Raw genomic sequence first — 21,731 nt, forward strand, 5'->3', positions numbered from 1 at the left:
TTTACTCATTATATTTTATTGTCATATTTACGTCTTTTTTAACAACTATTGACAGATATATTTACACAAAAAGAAATATATATTTAGAATTACAATCAATAACATTAATATCTCACAAATACATAAATTTCAAAGATAGTTTATACAGTGTGTTCTATATCAAAATAAATTTGATTGCTTTCTGCATTAGTACAGGTCGAAAATAACAACCGATCAAATTTTTATATTTTATGAATTTCTTGCAATACAGGAAAACGCACTGTATGTATTTTGACAAAAAACACTCAATTCCTTATTTTTTGTTCTTAAAACAATTTCTTGCTGAATGAAGTATATTGTCAGATATTTTCAATTGCATAAAAATATTAGTGTGTGAAAACTAATAAGTTGTTGATTCTTAATTAGCTACTATTAGCTGAGAAGATAAACGCAGTAGAGGAAGGCCACCTACACGATGGACAGATGATATCAGGCGGATTAGTAAAAACTAGCAACAATCAGCACAAAACCGTGAAGTGTGGAAACAATTGGGGGAGACCTTTGTCCAGCAGACTATTTGCTTGAAACTTGTTCATTCAATATACCACTGATTCTGTTTCAGTTCCTATCGTTCACTTAACTTTAGGCCCTTCTTCCTGAATAGGCAACCACAGTTGCCTATTCAGTTGCCACAAAAATATTCAAGTTTATTAGGTTGACTGTTTTTATTATTATTATCTATCTGTTTACCCCTCTAAAGCGTACATAGCTCTTTGTATTCTACCATCTAGTGTTAGTTAAACAACTGACAAAAGCCTAATTTCTATTGATAACTTATTGGCCAATTTTTTCGGAAGAAATCGTTGATCTAGTTAGCTAGCATGTATCTAGGAGTGATTTTGGACTCTAATTACCTTGGTAGGAACGACTATACTTCAAAGTATGCTTCTGAGTGTGTAAGGGGGTTTTCAGAACCCAGGGGTCGACAGCCAAAAATCGTCCATTGAATTTATTTGTTCACTGTTATAGACCAAAATGCAGGGAATATAATAAAAACGTATTCATATGTTAAATAGATTTCCAAAAAGCGTTTGATAGAGTTCAACAGGATAAACTCATACATGCATTGAAACGCATACACATGGAACCCAAGGATATTAATTTAATCAAAAATCTAAACTACAAATAGCAGAAATTCAAAGGGGAGCCAGACAGGGATGCGTGCTGTCGCCACAATTATTTAATGTATGTAACGCCCCAACTAATATTTCAAGAGGCACTATGGGAAAGTACTGAAGGTGTAATAGTCTAAGAGCTGGGAGCGGATTTTGTGCGTGATAAGTAATATGGAAAAACTATAAGGGCATATGTTGAATTAGTTGTGTACATAACTTTTACCAACGGCCGGAAACCAGAGTTGGGGCCGAGGGTAGTTATATGGGGTCAAAGTCGCGGATTTTATTATTTTTTTTATGACGCTCATGATCGAGATAGTGCACAAACAGTTGGGAATAAGTAGGTCATGACGTACCTAAGTAAAATCTCTAGGGGCTCAACGCTGCGTGGCCGACAAAGAGGTGGTGGGGGTAGGGGTGAATATAAAAAATATAAGGGGTCTTTTGCGACGTTCGTGATTCGAGATATTGCACCAAAATTTGGGTATAAGTAGATCATGACATAAATAACTAAAATCCCCAGAGCCGGAAACCAGAGTGGCGAAGGAAGGTAGATAAGGGGTCAAAATTCCGTTTTTTATTATTTTTTTTTGTGACTCTCATGATCGAAATAGCGCGCCAAAATTTGGGAATAAGTAGGTCATGACGTAACTAAGTAAAATCTCCAGGAGTGGAACGCTGCGTCGCCGACAAAGGGGTGGGGCAGGGGTAAATATAAAAAATGTAAAGGGTTTTTTGCGACATTCGTGATTGAGATAGTGCACCAAAATTTGGGAATAAGTAGACCATGACATAACTAAGTAATATCCCCAGAGGCGGAAACCAGAGTGGTGGACGAGGGTAGTTATAAGGGGTAAAAGTCGCGGTTTTTATTATTTTTTTTGTGGCGCTCATGATGGAGATAGTGCACCAAAATTTGGGAGTAAGTAGGTTATGACGTAACTAAGTAAAATCTTCAGGGGCGGAACGCTGCTTGTGGTACAAAGGGGTGGTAGGCAAGGGTGAGTATAAAAATATATGGGGTTTTTTTTGTTTTTTTTTTTGCCGTTCGTGATCGAGATAGTGCACCAAAATTTGGGAATAAGTAGATCATGATATTACTAAGTAAAATCTCCAGGGGCTTAACGCTGCGTGGGGGACAAATGTTCATGGACTCATCCCCAACTCTGGTTTCCCCAAATTTTGGTGCACTATCTCAATCTAGCACGTCGCAAAAAACCCCTTATATTTTTTATATTCACACCTACCCCCACCCCTTTATAGGCCACGCAGCGTTCCACCCCTGGAGATTGTACTTAGTTACCTCATGACCTACTTATTCCCAAATTTTGGTGCACTATCTCGATCATGAGCGTCACAAAAAAAATAATAAAAACGGCGATTTTGACCCCTTATAACTACCGTCATGCCCAACTCTGGTTTCCGGCTCTAGGGATTTTACTTAGTTATGTCATGGTCTACTTATTCCCAAATTTTGGTGCACTCTCTCAATCACGAACGTCGCAAAAAACCCCTTATATTTTTTGTATTCACCCCTGCCCCACCCCTTTGTCGGCCACGCAGCGTGCCACCCCTGGAGATTTTACTTAGTTACGTCATGACCTACTTATTTCCAAATTTTGGTGCACTCTCTCGATCATGAGCGTCACAAAAAAAATAATAAAAACGGCGACTTTGACCCCTTATAACTACCCTCATCCCCAACTCTGGTTTCCGGCTCTGGGGATTTTACTTAGTAATGTCATGATCTACTTATTCCCAAATTTTGGTCCACTATCTCAATCACGAACGTCGCAAAAAACCCTTTATATTTTTTATTTCTCCCCCCCCCCTACTCAACCCTTTGTCAGCCACGCAGCGTTCCGCCCCTAGAGATTTTACTTAGTTACGTCATGACCTACTTATTCCCAAATTTTAGTGCACTATCTCGATCATGAGCGTCATAAAAAAAATAATAAAATCCGCGACTTTGACCCCTTATAACTACCCTCGGCCCCAACTCTGGTTTACGGCCGTTGGTGAAAGTCATGTACACAACTAATTCAACATATCCCCGTATAGTTTTTCCATATTACTTATCACGCACAAAATCCGCTTCTATCTCTCCGACTATAAGGATTGGAGGGAGCACCATTAATAAAATAAGATTTGCAGACGATGCCGCAATCATGGCAGAGAATATAGACGATTTACAAATTTTTCTAGAGATCATTAACAGAGAAAGCAAAAAGATGTGCCTAACAATGAATATAGATAAAAACAAATACATGGTGATCTCGAAATCTCCTGTTGACAACATACATCTGACATAGGAGGATAAACCGTTAGTGAGGGTCAACAAGAATAAATACCTCGGAGCAATTATAAACTCACAGTAAGATCAAGATCAGGAGACTAAGTTCAGAATCGAAATAGCCCGAAACGGATTTATAATTAGCAGAAGATTATGAAAATCTTAGAAGGGAAGAAAAGAGAATGTTCAGAAGAAAAAAGAAAGAACAATACGAACACGCTCTAAACAAAATTGTTAACTACCACAATGGAAAAGACATACGAAAATTCTACCAACAGATAAATAGCTGCAGAAAAGACTTCAAACCCAGAATAATAGCCTGTAAAGATAGGGACGTCTCTATAATTAGTAACAAGGAACAGATACTAAACAGATGGGCGCAACATTTTGAAGAACTGCTTAGTGGCAATTATGAAGATGGCGAGATGGAGGATCCCATGCTTCAAATTAATAAGATGATCGGCAGCCATTCCCCACCGAAGAAGAAATTAGAGAAGCCATCTTAACACTTAAAAATAACAAAGCCCCCCTTTCGGATAATATCCCTGCTGAACTCTTCAAAAACGGCGGCGACACTCTCTTAAAACACATGCATAAACTGATAACTGCAATTTGGCAACAGAACGAAACACCCACAGACTGGAAGTTGGGTGTCCTGTATCCTCTACACAAAAAGGGAGACATGATGGTGCGTGATAATTATAGGGGCATCACTCTACTCAATATGGCATATGAAGTGTTGTCCAACGTATTGTACAAAATACTTCTCCCCTACGCTGAAGAAATAGTAGGAGGATATCAGTGCGGTTTCCGTCATAATAAATCCACAACGGACCAGATATTTACAGTGAAGCAGATCCTTGAAAAAAACCCTAGAGTTTGGCGTCGACACCCACCACATATTCGTGGACTTCAAAGCCGCATACGACTCAGTTAATAGAGGTAAACTTCTACTTGCTATGGTAGAATATAAAATACCGCTTCATCTTATACAATTAACTAAAGTTACGCTCACAGGAGCAGAGAGCGTGGTAAAGATCCAGAACGATTTCTCAAGACCCTTCCATTGCAAAAATTGACTAAGACAGGGTGATGGACTATCGTGTCTCTTATTTACCCTGGCATTAGAAAAAATAATTCGAGAGTCCCAAATTAATACGAATGGGATTAATTAATTAACAAATCAATACAAACTGTCAGATACGCAGATGACATAGACATCATAGGTAGATCTAAAGAATCTCTGACTGTTCAAAAGACCAAATATATGTGTTGCACTAGGTCAAGCAACCCGACACCTACAAGAATAATAATTGACGACCTAGAACTGGAAGGTGTGGACACCTTCATATACTTAGACTCGCTGCTGACTGAAGATAACAATGTCAGTGAAGAAATTAAAAGAAGAATAGTGCTCGCCAATAAGTGCTACTATGGCTTAAGAAGACAGATGGCCTCAAAAATACCTAGAAAAATTAAATTGACTGTCTAAAAAACACTAATATGACCAGTGCTAACATACGGCTCAGAAACTTGGTCACTTACTCAGAATGACCAAGAACTGCTCAAACGTTTCGAGCGAAAAATTCTAAGACGAATATATGGTGGCATAAAAAAACAAGGTTTGTGGCGCAGGCGTTACAACTTTGAGTTGTATAGAAATTTTGGAGAACCTGACGTTGTACAATTCATTAAGGTAGCACGCCTTAGATGGATAGGTCATGTAATCAGGCGAGAGAAAGATGCCATAGTCAGAAAAGTTTTTGACCGAAGAGGGCCGATAAGGACAACGAGCAAGAGGAAGACCCAGATTTAGGTACCAAGACAACATAGAAACTGATTTAAAATCTATTGGAAGTTGCCAGAGACAGGGTGAGTGGAGGATTATTCTGAAGAAGGCTTTGGCTCATAAAGAGCTGTAACGCCACTGATAATGATGATGATGAAGATCAAGATCAGGAGATTAATTTCAGAATCGAAATAGCCCGAGAAGGATTTATAATTAGCAGATTTCTGTAAATCTCAATCTGTTATTTAGAAATAGCAGATTGAGGTTCGTCGAATGATATGTGTGGTCGCAACTACTATATGGAGTAGCAGCTTGGACTCTGAAAGCCCAATCCGTAAAAAAATTGAAGGCATTTGAAATGTGGCTATATGGGCGTATTCTGAAAATTCCTTGGATTGCAAAAGTCTCAAACGAAGAAATGTTAGACGAACTGGACATAGCAAAAAGCTTATGAACACAATTAAAATAAAAAAACATCGTATCTGGGCCATACTTCGAAACCATAAATACTCCTTGCTACACGTCATCGTGCAAGGAACGTCGAGTGAAGAAAAGACTTGAGAAGAAAGAAGAAATCTTGGCTGAGGAATATTAAAAATTGGACTAATATCAGTGAACAAATATTTCACGTTGCAAAAGATAGGAAAGCATTTAAAGAAGTAATCGCCAACCTTCGTTAGAAGACGGTACAATAAGAAGAAGATAGCAATAAAAATGTAAACACTTGTAGCGCAGTAGTTCCGGGATAGTCTGGTTAAAGGCAATGCCCAGCTTGTTTACCTCCAGCTGTTGACGTGCTTGGGAAATAAAGGAGACATGGGAATCGTCTCTAAAGCGACCTAAGAGGTCATGTTGGACCGTCAGTCTTTCGTTGAGGTAGATTCGTCCCTTTAAGTTCTGCTCATCCTTCTCCCATCATTTTACTGAACAGAACACGAACCAGCGCCGCAGAGGAGAGATAACTTCGTTTGGTTTACAGGATGGGCCTTATTTTGTTTACCGATATTAGCGGAAACAACCTGATATACGCTGTTTTTACCTTGATATACACTTTCAGCAACCGTTGTCTTTGTACTATATTTGAAAAAGGCGAAGACACATGGCGTACTCAGTAATTAAAATTAGAGAATTTGCGGTTTCGTTTTGATTTAAATCTGTCTCCTGCCATCCCCCGATAGTACTATTTCTAGGTCTACCTGTTGTCAAAAAGGCTCTACAGAAGACTTTACACCAAAACGTCCGTAGTTCTCGGTACAAAAATAAAACTATTTATACCGTAGTATGGTTAGAACGCCCTCTAACGGGGAATAAGTGAAATGAATGTCGGTTCGATTCAAGTTCTCTGTTTAATCCAGATATGACAATATCAAAAGGCACCGCTAGGAAAATATTCCAATATGCGGAATAGTTTTATTTTTGTACCGAGAACTACGGACGTTTTGGTGTAAATTTGTCTTCTGCAGAACCTCCTTGACAACAGGTATACCTAGAAATAGTACTATCGGGGGATGGTAGGAGACAGATTTAAATCAAAACGAAACCGCAAATTCTCTAATTTTACTGATGCCATACTCTGTATTAGAGTACGAAGACTCGTTTCATACAGGTTCTCTGAACCGCATATTGGAATATTTTCCTAGCGGTGCCTTTTGATATTGTCATATCTGGGTTAAACAGAGAACTTGAATCGAGCCGACATTCATTTCATTTTACTCAATAATTCTTTTGTCTTTTTCTTCCCGACTTTCCACCTCCATGATGGAGATAAGTAATTATCACGGCTATTCTGATCATAGATGCGGTTGCTCTGAGTAGTTTCGCAATAGAATTGCGATTGACGCGCATCTGTTTCATTCCCTTAATTACTGTCATGTTGCCATGTTACTCATGCTGCCATGAGATTTTGCTTTTTCTTATACACTACCACGAGTAATAAACTTTTTTATTGTTGTTCTGAAGCTATTTTCTTGTGGCATTTTTATAATTACCGTATATAAAATACCGTATAATACGGTATTTAAAAATACAGTAGTATTTTGTATTTTGACAACGGCACCCGATTTGGGCGTCGAAACGTTAATAAAAATCATTTTTTAATAATACTGTGGCTTATTTCCAATTATAAATAGTTAAAACTTTTTTATAATATGCATTATTCTGTTTCAAGCCATGGTAGTAATTATGTTAGAATCTGACAATATCTTCTTCTGTATTTGGTTGATTAACAATTTAAAATACACAAAATGAAACATATTTTGTTGAAGTTGTGATAATAGTACGATCAATGAAGAAATGTGATGTATCATTTAATTGATCTAATGAATATTAACTGATTACCATAGATATAATAATACATAGATTAGGCAAGGTACGAAAAATAGCGTAACGCGGAGCAGTTCAGCGGTGGTCTATCTATCTCTCTCTACCGGCGCTTAGCTTTCTCTCTCTAGAATATGATAATAAAATCACCTCCAGCGTACCATTACTCCCACCTGTTGGTAAATACGCTCACACTCGTACGACAGACAAAGATAGCTAGACCACTGTACTTGATATTGGCGTTACACTCCGATGCATTGAGCGGCATATACCTAGCCTGGTCTATGGTTAATATGTCTACGCTGATTACACGCGGAATGTGACATATTCTAAACAAAAATGACACTGAAGTGCAGTACGATTCCTACTTTTTCGATGCTTCACAATGTTCTCGGTGTAGTATATCATAAGTTTAAATAGAGATAATAAAATCAAAATCCTTCCGAGAAATTTATTTCTTTAGAAAACGCCGTTGAAAAATATTAGTTGTAAAATATACTTAAACATGTATATACTAATAAAAATAAGTGTTGGTTCAATGATTCGACCAAATAATTGAAATCGTTAAATAATTATTGAAATGACGGACAAATTATATAAATTTCCTTTATTTTTTTGTTCTTGTAAACTTAAAGGTTTTGTGGCATTTTTTGTATTATTAATACTATATAAATTCTCGGATATTTGATATAATTATCTCTACCTAAAGTTAAAATTTTTTCGATACTGGGTATTCTATAAAATCATATGGTGAAAACATTTAAGATATATCTAACTTATTTATTCTATAGTCTTAATGCCTGAAGAGGTATTGAGGGTGGATAACTGGAGGAGAGCAGCCAGGGACAGAGATACTTATAAGCGGCTGCTGGGGAAGACCAGGGCCTGACTTGGGCTGTTGTAGCGCCATAGGAGAGAGAGAAAGTCTTCTGGTAGGCATCAATGAGCGAGTGTGACCGAGTTCTCACTGTAGTACTCATTCATCAGGGCATTCTATTCAGTAGGGAATTACGATCCAAAAACGAAAATCTAAAAGAGAAAGGATTCGAACAGACGACGCCGTGATGATAGGGCATTTCATACTCCTTCGTAGTCGCAAATTCAGTAATGTGAGCACGGCCGAATTGAAAAGGTCTCTCAACTCCGTGAATCAATCAACACCCAGATTTATTTAGCATTTTCTCTACATGAGGGGTTATGCAGGGCAGTGGCGTGCTGGAACTTTTCAAGCAGCCCGGTTACTTTATAGGAAAGCGGCCTCCCATCCTCATGTTACCTTCATAAGAATCATCAGAATTTTTTATTCATTATTTATAATGAAAACTTATTTGACCGGCCTCAAGAGGCCGAGGCCTCTCGGTGATTGCACCGATTCATTTATATGACCAGCACGCCACTGATGCAGGGAGTCACCAACGATTCCGCAGCTTCCCGTGCAACAGGAACAAATAAATCAAACAAGGAAGAGGATAGTCTGTAATCCGAAAACTATCAAACTGGATCTCTTTACAAGCCATACTGTCAAATATAAAGAAATACTATTGAAGATTATTATAGTGACCAAGACCAAGTGACTGTGGAAAAATACAAAATACGGAACATCTTGTTACATGTAGAAATTGTCCCCGTCAGTGTATTCGGCCCGAAATTATATGAATGACTTGTCAGAACACGATAGAGTACCGTTTGGATACAAGTAAATTCTTATACATTTAAACAAGCTCAAATGGAGGTTGATAGAAAATATGTTAACGACAGAGGTAGGTGACAATAGGATCAGAAATTAATACGCTTAATAATGATTTGCCACAAGGATCAGTACTTGCACCATTACTGTTTAGCGTATTTAAATATTAGATATATAAACTAAACATCAACAAAGTTTGGATGCTCCGACAACTGGCATGTACCAGTTAACTATCTGTATCATCCAGAACCTCTGCGGTTCGATGGTGAGAGCGTCGGCATTCTCATTTAGTTCTTTTTCCAAAGTTCTTGGTTTTTCTGCAGCTGAGTAATGAAAAGGTTGAGGCTCAATCGAATATCATGATGCTAACGATTGATAGAGGTATCAAATCCAGTCCAATATAATGGCTTTCAGTAGTAAGCGGCATTTCACAGTTATACCTTCGTGTAAGTAAAAAATGGTCCAGTAAGATATTCAACAATAGAGAACTATCAACATACGATTATATTTAACGGTAACAGTGTAATGATGTGATGCCAGCGATGGGCCGGTCGACCAAAGACAACCGTAGGAGCAGCCGTGTTGGCTCATAGCACCGCTGGGGGAAACAGAAGGAGTAGTGGCATCGAGAGCATATTTAAGACAAGCCAAGAAAATGAGAAAATCAGTCGTTGCTAGCGTGTTGAACTAGCAATGGTTCGACAGCTGTTGCTAGCGTGTTGAACGAGCACTAGGTGGATGGGCAAAGATGCACCGTTTGTGAGGTGGAACTATGCCTAGGCGAACGCCACCGTGGTGAAGTGGAGTCCTGCCATGACCGTTATCGCAGTGGGCGGTAGTAGCGAGGAACGAGTGACTACGTGCCGCATTGAAGTGAAATGCGGTATATCCGGATCGGAATATATGGCTACGTTGATTTAACGTAGGGATATTTTATTCGCGATGAAAAAAAAAAGTATCTGACCTCTGGTGGAATAAATTTTAACTACTATAAGTGGTATAAACAAACCAGAAAATTGTTGATTTGAATGGAATTTGGTCACTATTCAGAAATTTTTAGTAAATTTTAGCATTATGAGTACATTAAAATATTTTAAATCCAATTGGTATTGTGCTGTTCCGCAATTGAATGTTTGTTTATACCATTTATATCGGCCATTTCCTGCATTCGACCTGCCCTCTATATTCCGTTTCAATCGCGAATATATTGTGCTATTTATCGTATCATTTTAATGTTGCTATTATGATCGGATGACTGTAATAAAGTTTAATATTGTTTTTCCTTTGCAGAAGACGGAATTATATTCTATTTTATTTATTTTAAACTGTATATAATTATCTTAAATATTTTTACTTTATTTTTAACCTGTGTTTTACTGATTCTGTCGTCCTGAAAGAGATACCCGTTACAACAGATAAACCACCAACAAAACCTAAGGGAATTCAACAAAAACAACAAATAGATTTAAGAATGACACGAAGCCTAATAAAACATGCCTGGATAACGGAGGCCCCCTAGCTTAAAGCTATCTCACGCAGAAATCTAGGCCTTGTAATGGGGACTTCCAATGAAACACCAACCAAAAGACATAAATAATAACGTATATGCATTAAGTTCCTTTAATTTTCCTAACTAGCGGGTTTATTGGGTTCAATTTGTTAGTCTATGGATGAAGCTTCATGTCAGCTAATTTTTTTCTTTAATTTTGAACCTTGTGGGGGGAATCTCCCCTATTCCCTCCGGAGATCCGCCATTGGTGCACACTAAATTGCATTATGTCAAAACATTTGATGTGCACATACATCCATTACACAAATGGGGCAAATTACTCTCTTATCTTGCGACTTCGATGACAAAACCATTAAACATATAACAGAAGAAAGAAAGATAAATTATATAGCCAATCTTGATGTTTGTTTGTTTTATTTAAGTGACAGTTTATACAAACAATGATTTTATAAAACACCCAGTACATAAATATCTACCCGTCACGACTATAACATTAGTATTCGTGTACATGAAATTTGTATCGATATACAAAAAACCTTTCTAACTCTAAATTCGTTATATTCTCATTAAAACAATCTGATTCATCATGTGCACTTACACTAATCTGAAAATTAAATGTAAACATGTGCAAATACTCTAGAAATTGTGACCTTTTGGAATCTGTCAAGAGATGTCGCTATTTCTAGTTTACCGTCAAGTATTTACAAGAATGGCACACACAATTATATACACACAGTTTCTAAATATATAAATTCCTTGTCATAGTAAGCTGAAAATTTTAGTTTATTGTTAAAATACTGCTAGTATATAGCATTATGAAAGTGACGATAAAATATTTTATATCGATAATCCCAGAGTACTGTACTTCTCGTAATAGACTCGTTAATCCACATGTCACCAGTCCAATTTGGTCCAAGCGTGTGGGTTTTACGGCCCTCCCTGTTTTCCATTCTCGTCCCCAAAACTCCCAAAAATTTCGAAAATTTAATTTTGATTTCTGATAGTATTGATCATTACCTTTCCAATGCATGTTTAATTTTGAAAATCGGTTATAGCATTCAAAAATTATCGAGTTCAGAAATTTGACTCAATTTCTATTGAAACAAGGGAGAATGTTTGTGGGTATGTATGTATGCACCTATGTATGTATGTGTGTGGAAAAGTTTGAATTTAAGTATGTGATATCCACGTTGTACCCCTCATTTTAAAAATTAATTACTCAGTGATTTGACAACCGATTTTAAAAAACTTTATATCTCTGGATAGGTGAATGACCTTTCTTTCAATTTACAAAAAAATATACTGGGTGTTCCATTAAAAAAAAGTCAACAACGTTTTTTCAAAAATCCGCAAATTTTTTTTTCGTATTTGAAAGCGATATAAAAAATTCAATTCATTCAGACAAAACTTTTACTAAAATAAAACATTTCAGCGAAAACCGCATATTTCTACCTTGAGCCGTTTAAAAGTTACAGGCAATTAAAATGGGGGAAAATATAAGTGGACACCCGTTATTACATTCAGTCAAGTTTAATTTTCCAATTCTTGTCTGCTTAAAAAGGTCTTGTCGACCTTTATGATATTTAATAGTGGGTTAGAGGGACCTAATATAGCACCGAAGGAAGAAGTAAAGGTGTAGTACTGTAGTACAATAACTTAAAAAATAAAATCCACAAAGCATTATAGATTTATCTCAACAACAAACTAAAACTTTCAGATTACGAAAACTGCAACATTCAGTCATAGAGATATGTTTAAAATAGACTATAACAAAGGTATAAAATTTAAATAGTAGCGTAACTGGAATTTTACAAAAAATATGAAATCATATTTCAGTAAACTTATACCAAAAGTGAGTTTAATACATCGATTTCGTTTTAGATATTTACACATAAGTTTTAAATTGCAAAAGCACCAGTATATGTTTAAAGAAATATATATGATTTTAGTAATGTTCAGAACTTAAGCGGAGAGAATGTTTATACTAATCCACCAATGTATGTAAGAAACACACAGTACACAAAAATGTAATAAACACAGAAAATAAATTATATGACAATTGTGTGATAAACACTTAAATATTTTTTGTTGCAAAAAATTTTAAACAACTTTTTTTATTCTTCTGAACATTAATAAGAATCAAAACACAATAAATCTACCGTCCAATACAATGTTATTGCCAAAAAAGTGAAAATTTTTTAAATACAATGAAGTATACCGAACTTCTTATTTTCTTAGTAGAAAATAGTTGTTGATCTTGCGCCGTGCGATTCTTATGTGTTTGCTATGGAAATCTGCATTAAAAGGAACAATATTTGAATCAGTTGGAGCAGTGAAAGTGAAAAGGGCAGTTGAAAAGGGCAAGGAGTTTTTTGAAGACAGATGTTCTGAATAACAGAAGATTCGAATTCAGCATTGTAGGTAAATAATCGTAGAAGGGGTGCATCCTGAAGGTGATGATAAGTAAATACAGAATTTTATACTCAAAATAATCAATCCTAGAATAATTGAAGAAAGACTTCTGTGTAAAAGGTATATTTATTTAAAACTCCAATAAAGGGCTACATTAAAAGACATAACGTTTTCGCTCTAAAGCGAGCATCCTCAGTGTTCTAAGCAAGCTCTACATGCTAAGCCACCAAAAATACATAGGTTAAAACAAAAGTCTTACATTGGCGTGTATTATGTTAAACCCTGGCGATGGGTGAAATTGAAAAAGATATACCTCACAGCATTATATGACTATACCACGTGTATGTGGGTGGTTGAGTTGATTTCTCTGTCTTCACAAAGAGAAAGGTGAAAGCCAACATGGTTGGCTTTTTGCAAGACTTACAATAATTCTAAATAATAATAAGTAGAAAATTTTATCAACATCTGGGACATCACCCAGCATCCAATGGAAGAATATTTTCTCAAACATTAAATTAACCTTTATTAAATTTTTTTAACAGTCTCAAACTGAAGCACGCATATGTCATAATAATTACGAAAGATTAAGTTCATTTGAGAATCAACTTTGGCCGTGACTAATGTCCCCCCTCCCGGAAGGGATGATAAAAAAGGAAAATAAGATTGTTGATAATAACTTGAAAATTAATTTAAGCTGATAATAATTTTGCTTACATGTTGTTGTGTTGAATAAAAACACTCTTAATTCAATTAATTGATTAAGGGCCCATATGATTTTTTTTATCTCTCCGACGATTAAACTGCAGAATGTTTAAACTAAACCAACTCCTATTGGTATTATTATGAAATTAATTCCTTTTGCATAATTTTTATAAAAGTATTGGACAGTAGAGGTGAAGTTAAAGTTGAGAACAGTGTTCCATTCACTAGTCTATAATACACAGAAAAATACACTGAGATTGTGGGAGACCTACTCATTTCAAGCTCTATCACTGGACGTAAATATTCTATTGCACATTCATTTTTATCAAGATTATAATTAGAGTATAATTATATCTATTCATTATAAATCAGCATTATTACGCGTTGTAGAGAAGTTCGAAAATCGGCAGTAGTTCAAATGTTTTAAACTTTTGAATCAAAATTGTAAATAAACTTGGGTTCTTTATATAAAATACACAATACGGATAAAATGTTTTTACACCTCTTATACCTTATACCGTTATACTAAAAAAATATATGTAACTGGAGAAATGCCCCAAAGCTGGTTAAAGTCGACCTTCGTAACTATACAAAAAAAAAAAAAAAATGCAAAAACATGCGAGGACTCCAGAACAATTAGCCTAATGAGCCACTTACTTAAAACGTTTTTAGAAGTGATACACGGCAGAATATATAAAAAATGCGAAGAACAAGTATCATGGACACAGTTTGGATTCTGCGATGCAAGAGGTGCGGAGATGTCAACTGTGACGTATACATTTGTTTCATCGACCACAAACAGGCATTTGATAAAGTAAAAAATGATAAGTTTATAACCATCTTGAAAGAAGCGGAATTAGATGTTAGAGATGTGAGAATCATATACGATTTATATTACAACCAAACTGCCAACATTAAAGTGGATAACCAATTGACAGAGGCAGTCTCTATAGATAGAGAAGTGAGGCAAGGATGCATTCTATCCCCGGTGATATTTAATATATACTCTGAGCATATCTTCGAGCAAGCGCTGGGAGAACTTCAGCAAGGCGTAGGCCATGTTATGACGAATGAACAGAGATATCGCTTGTTGCAACTCATTCTTCAGGGCAAGGTATTTGGAAAAAGAGGACCAGGGAGAAGAAAAATATTTTGGCTTCAAAACCTGATAAAGTGGATAAATACATCGACAACCGGACTATTACAAATAGCAGCAAGCTAAGTTAGGATAGCCATACCGATCGCCAACATCCGGAACGGGTAGGCATCGTAAAAGGAAGAAGAAGAAATATAACACGAACGTTTTCAAATACGGACAATCACAGCGGGAAGCATCACATCAACACTTTTTTCTTGATGTTGTATTTTTCAATAACCACAAGACCTTATACGGTTTATAATAAATTTACGTGCATAGAAATCTGCAAACTTAAAAATGTGGTCATTTTTGATGTCTCATATTTCCTAAACCTGTTGACCGGTTTAAATGCTTTTTTGAACATTTTATGGCCCGATTCTTTAACAATACCACTGTAATAGCATTGTTGCAAAACAGGTAAATTTTCATTGTATACCGGGTGTACCAATCAAACTATGTTTTTTTTTCTCAAAGTTCGCATCACCCTGTGGAATATTCTAGGGTCTATAAAATACTGAAATTAAAACCCAACTATAGCCTCAGGTTTTCTTAACATTCTGTTTTTCGATTCAATCGTTTATGTTGGATAATAAAAAAGTTAGGTACTTTAACAACTACACATATGTTCTTCATCAATACACAGTGTTTCTAAATAAGTGCGACAAACTTCTATAAGGAATAATTCTGCATGAAAAAATGACAGTTGGCTTTATAAACGTATGTCCGCAAATGTTTCGTTTCCGAGATACGGGATGTTGAATTTTTTCTTACAAACTGACGATTTAATTATTGCTTTAAAACCAGTTGAGATATGCCAATGAAATTTGGTGGGTTTTAAGACGTAGTTATTGCACATTTTTTACATACAACTAAGAATTTAATATTCATCATTAGCGCGCACACGTGTAATATGACCGATCATATTACCCGTATTTACGCTAAATGGTGAATATAAAATTCTTAATTTTATGTCAAAAAACTCGCAATGACTACCTCTTAGAACCTACCAAATTTCATTTGCATATCTCAAATGGTTTTAAAGCAATAAATAAATCGTCAGTTCTGTAAGAAAAAATTCAACATCCCGTATCTCGGACACGAAACATTAACTGTCATTATTTTTCACACAGAATTACCCCTTAAAGTTTGTCGCACTTATTTAGAAACATCGTGTATCGATGAAGAACATGTCTAGTTGTTAAAGTACCTAACTTTTTTATTGTCCAACATAAACGAATGAATCGAAAAACAGAATGTTAAGAAAACCTGAGGCTATAGTTGGGTTTTAATTTCAGTATTTTATAAATGCTAGAATATTCCACAGGGTGATGCGAACTTTGAGAAAAAACACAGCTTGAGTGGTACACCCGGTATACAGTGAAAATTTACCTGTTTAGCAGTGGTAATATTATTACAGTGGTATTGTTCAAGAATCAGGCTATAAAATGTTCAAAAAATCACTTAAATCGGCCAACAGGTTTAGAAAATATGGGAGATAAAAAATGACCAATTTTTTAAGTGGGTCGATTTCTATGCACGTAAGTTTATTATAAACATTTGAAAACTTCTACTGGAAGCAGAAAGCAGTCGTATGAGTCGACGTGAGATTAGTTGATGAATGTACATTAAAAGAGGCGTCACACAGGGATGCATTCTGTCCCCGCTCTTATTTAATATCTACTCAGACATAATTTTGAAATAGGATTTGCAAAATAAAGACTGGAATGAAAATCAATGGTGGACTGATCAATAATCTCAGATTCGTTGATGACACTGTTATTTTATGCGATAGTCTCCAGAACATTCAAGAGTTATTGAAAAAATTGTACTTTGCCTATGATGGTTGTAGTAAACAGCCAGCCATGGCTGGAGAGGTATGAGGGTGGATGTTTTTATGCTCTGTGATGCATCAAATTCTGATCCTTTTGTGTATTTGTGTAATTATAATTATTATGATGTGTGTTATGTGATTCTGTGTTTGTAAGTGTTCGTATTATGAGCTTTGGGGTAAATTAGTTTTATATATTGTGTCTTGCATTGAGTAGTGTATGATGGAGATATGGGCTTCACGTTTCCCTGTCGACAAATCTATGATTTGTCGATCCCTGTCTTTGATGCATATTTCATGTTCGTTGCTCCAGGATCAACGCGACTATGAATCCATTCTGGAATTATGTGAATTTGACTACCGTGTTGCCACTATAAAAAACTAACTTCCCCAAAAACTCATATTATGAACACTTACAAACACACAATCACATAACACACAGAATTATTGCCCAAATACAGAAAATGTATGATGCATCACAGTGTAGCATTTCGGAAATCCGCTACAATGTTTTGTTTTAAACCCGCCTAATAAATAATTATTCCTTGTATTTTGTGTTGGCGATACCATTCATTAAAATATTTTAAAGCCCTCCCTGTTGAAGCATTCCCCTAATACGTCGTATAATTTTAAAATTGGTTGCCTAGAAAGTTCTTTGCAGGTGTCGACGATGCGCCGCAGGTATTTTTCGTCGAAGTAAACACCTTTAAAGTAAAGGCGAAAGTCGCACATTAATTGCGCGATTTTTATTAATCTGTGGCCTGACCCGATATCCGGGAGAGGAGGAGTGTTTAGTTCGAAATGGATATTTGAGCCGTTCACAGCGTGGTTCCCGTCGAACTCAGAAACCACACTTACCGGCATAAATTGGTTATTATCGCTATGTGAAGTCAAGGTCTACAATTGAATCGAAGAATACCCGTGAAAAATTTCACTCCATAATTTTGGATTTTTAAGGTGAAAAACAGATACGCAGTACAAATGAATTGTGTGACGCAGTTGTAGCCGGTATGTGGTGGAAGTTTCTGTTCTTTTTGAAGCCCTGTGTAGTCAAATATGGTCCAGTTTTAATAATATTTGAAGTTCCCGATGAGATGTCTGGTTTCGTTCCCGCTTTTGTCCTGCTCCCATTGTCTGAGCCTGTTTTCGTCATAAGAAGCCCCGCCCACCTGTTGAATGGAAGTTTTGGTTGTGAAGTGTGACAAGGAGATGTTTTTTTTTTAAAGGAGGTACTGTACATTTTTGTTTCTAAAAGTGATTAAATTCCAAGTAAATATTAAAAATACCAGTTGGTAATTTTTTTTTAAATATTTTTATAGAGTTTGCTTTCAATGTGGTAAAAATTTTGAATAAGAGAAATATTGTAAAACGTTTAATATCTGAATATCCTTTGTCCTGTTTTGTTATTCTAGCTATCTAAGCATTTTTGTTAAAAAATAAAGCCCTAATAATATGTAAGCTAAATAATTTGGAATGACATTTGACAGCTACATGACTTTGAAATATGTAGGTCAATTTTGTTTTGAAATACACTGGTCAATATAGTTTAATTGGTAAAGTCATATAAAGGTTATAGTTTTTTTTTATTTGTCATTCCTGTAGTAAAGTCTGTATTTCTATGAGAATATGTTTTTTCTAAATACATAATAAAAATAAAGTTTTGAGGTTTGAATAAACATTTTAACAATGTACCTATTTTTATTTCTGTAACCCTTTGGAAAATTATTAACCAGATTTCTAATACAACTGAAATTGTGTTTTAGTAAAGGAGAAAAGAGAAAATGGCATAGAAGCCAAGGATGAAGTTAAAAGTTGCCCAATTAGACCCAAAAGAGGAATCTCACATGAATGTCACCCTATTTGGTATCCGTAAGTACAGATATATGTCCAGTAAGTACTCAGAAATGAATCAGAGGATTTTTTCAAACGGCGTCCAATTTTGTTCAAATAGTAGAAAGGTCCTCTAGTGAGTGTAAGTATCCTTTGTTTATTTGGTTATGGTAGTTAGTTTCTTCTAAATCCCTCCCATTCCTCAAAACGATTTCACGACCTGCCACCGAACAACCACTGAGCCGCCGTTCGCAAAAGAAGGTTTGAGTGTCTGTTACTTCTTCTTTAGCCCATTTCGACCCCCAGTATCTATGTAGTTAATTTTATCGCTGATCCCATCTGAGCAGACATTTAAAACGCTTCAACAGAGCATAAAAACATCCACCCTCATATCTTTCCGGCCATAGCTGGCTGTTGCCTACAATCATCATAGGCAAAGTACAATTTTTTTTGACAGTACAATAACAACAATTTGGCGGTTCTACATATCTGATCAACAAATTATTGTTCTTAATATCTAACGATTTCTAATTGATTTTGAATATCTAACATGAATATTAAAAATAATACAAATGAATAAAAAAAGCAGTTCAAGCGTAAATGGTATAGGAGAGTGATTTTAATTCTCCAAAAAATGATTGTTGTTCTATAATTGCATCAAAGCCAAGCTAAAGATTAGTTTCATATATCATTACAAAAGTTATTGGAAGAATTACTTACTTTTATTTGGTTTGAACTACTGTCGACTTTCCTGTCTCTCAACCGTAATTTCAATCTATATTTTAGTCATGTTGGTTAATTTATCTTTTTTTAGTCGATTTCTAGGTATTCAAAATATGTTTTCGAAAATATTCAAAATAGTTTTTACACTATAATACGTACTTTTACAAAAAGTATATTGCCACTACTCATTGATATGTCATTTACAAATTATTTGCCATAGACCGTTCTCATTTGTTACAACCAATTTTCCGAAATATAAATTTTTCAAATGTATGATCATTCCTAACCCACTCGTAATCGGATAATTGAAAAGAATAGGTTGGTAAAAAATAATCTACAAATGAGAATAAAAAGACTACATTTAAATTATTTGTATAGAACACAAGGAACGAAGAAATATTTTAACTAGTTAAGTAAGTTTAACTAAATTTATCTAAAATGGTATTGAGGCATGGTATTTAAATTAAATTTAAAAAGTATTTGAATTTAATTATAAGGAAATTAAAAAGTCTTAATGGAGGCAACATGCAGTGAAGGCATTTAAAAGCTAATGAACAAAATAAACCAGACTTGTGATCAATATGGACTAAAACTCAACGTTAAGAAAACTAAATATAATATTCGCCGTGTGCAAGTACTTGGAGGGGATACGAGAAATGATCGTGCGCGAATAGCGGAGAAATCTTGCAACTTTCTTAAGTCAAATTGACGTATATTTCATATTTACTGTCAACGAAGAAGAAAAATTATATGTTCCTCCACAATATTGATATGATATGCAATTATTATATAAAAGAAAATTTAATTAATTGTATTTTGCTTGTAGTAGTGCACTTTAATAATTAATTTTATTTACTACATACAATGGTTTACCTTTTAATAACATAACCTTAATATTACTTTTTCTTCTTATATTCTTTTTGGGCTATGGCCTTGACAACTGTTCAGCAACCAGGACTAATATAATTGGCCAATATAATTAAAAGTGCTAAAAATGTTGCTGAGCTATGAAACCAGGTGTTGCTTTTCCGAACTTGCACGGTCCCAATAGCAAACAAAATTACAAACAGGATGACTGTATAGAAGTCAAAGATGTGGTACCGGGCAGAGTGGGGAAACTCGTGTATCTCGGAAGTAATATCAAGGTAAACCAAATTTTAAACCTGATAATAAGCAAAAAATTGGAATTTAACCAGAAAATTATAATCTTCAAAATATAACATTTGTTAATATCTTACACAGTAATACTCTAAAATAAAGGAAATATATTTCCTAGATTCACTAAAACAAGTAAAATTTTCATTTTAAGGCAAACAATTTTGAGATAATTCAGGTTAGAATAGGTTATATCAGTCTCTTCATATTGATAACTGATCCTATCAAATTGTGAAAAGGTACCACTCTATTTTAAAAAGCAGTATGTAACAGGTACATGTTTAAATATTTCTTCGCTCTTGCAAACTATGTCTTTCACAATGTCTTAACACAAATGTTACGATTATATTTACAGGAAGAAGAGTGTCGTTATGTAACTTACCATGGTAAATAAGATTATTTGTATTGAGTATCATCATTAACAATAACGTAATCTGAAATTAAAAATAAAAGTACAATTTTTCTGCTGGTTCCATGCACACGCAAGACATGATTCACGAATTATTTTTTCTATTACGTTTACGTTCTACTTAACTGAACGTAAGTCCAAGAAATTAAGTTTGTCTTTGTACAAGAGAATGCATCAAACAAAGATGACGAAGGACACTGATGATTCACGAACTGACCAATGGAAATTTTATTTAGTACCATGTACAACAAACTTTGATAACACACAAGTGGAATGCGGAGTGATTCACCGCAATAAGCGAATCAGAGAGCTCTAAGTAAGAGAGGCAAACATTCCATCCGGAATGAAAAGCCTCGTCAAGTTTGATGTCTCATATTTCCTAAACCTGTTGGCCGATTTAAGTCATTTTTTGAACATGTTATAGCCTGATTCTTTAAAAATACCTCTGGAATAATATTGTTGCTAAACAGGTAAATTTTCATTGTATACCGGGTGTACCAATCAAACTGTGTTTTTTTTTCTAAAAGTTCGCATCACCCTGTGGAATATTCTAGCATTTATAAAATACTGAAATTAAAAGCCAACTATAGCCTCAGGTTTTCTTAACATTATGTTTTTTTATTCATTCGTTTATGTTGGGTAATAAAAAAGTTAGGTACTTTAACAACTAGACTTGTTCTTCATCAATACACGGTGTTTTTAAATAAGTGCGACAAACCTTAAGGGGTAATTCTGCATGAAAAAATAATGACAGTTGGCTTTATAAACGTATGTCCGCAAAG

The 21,731-nt window shown here is 35.1% G+C and overlaps 1 protein-coding gene across 2 annotated transcripts in view; it reads right to left on the reverse strand.

The window, feature by feature from the left end:
* Positions 1-21,731, reverse strand: part of LOC114341478 (bifunctional heparan sulfate N-deacetylase/N-sulfotransferase) — a 147,949-nt gene continuing 126,218 nt past the window's right edge. For both annotated transcript variants that reach the window (XM_050659426.1, XM_050659427.1), the window contains exon 13: positions 1-21,731. This exon is cut by the window's right edge and continues 6,606 nt beyond it. The gene's annotated coding sequence lies outside the window, so the exon portion shown is untranslated.

This window comes from Diabrotica virgifera, chromosome 8, assembly GCF_917563875.1.
Source record: "Diabrotica virgifera virgifera chromosome 8, PGI_DIABVI_V3a".
NCBI classification, from domain to species: domain Eukaryota; kingdom Metazoa; phylum Arthropoda; class Insecta; order Coleoptera; family Chrysomelidae; genus Diabrotica; species Diabrotica virgifera.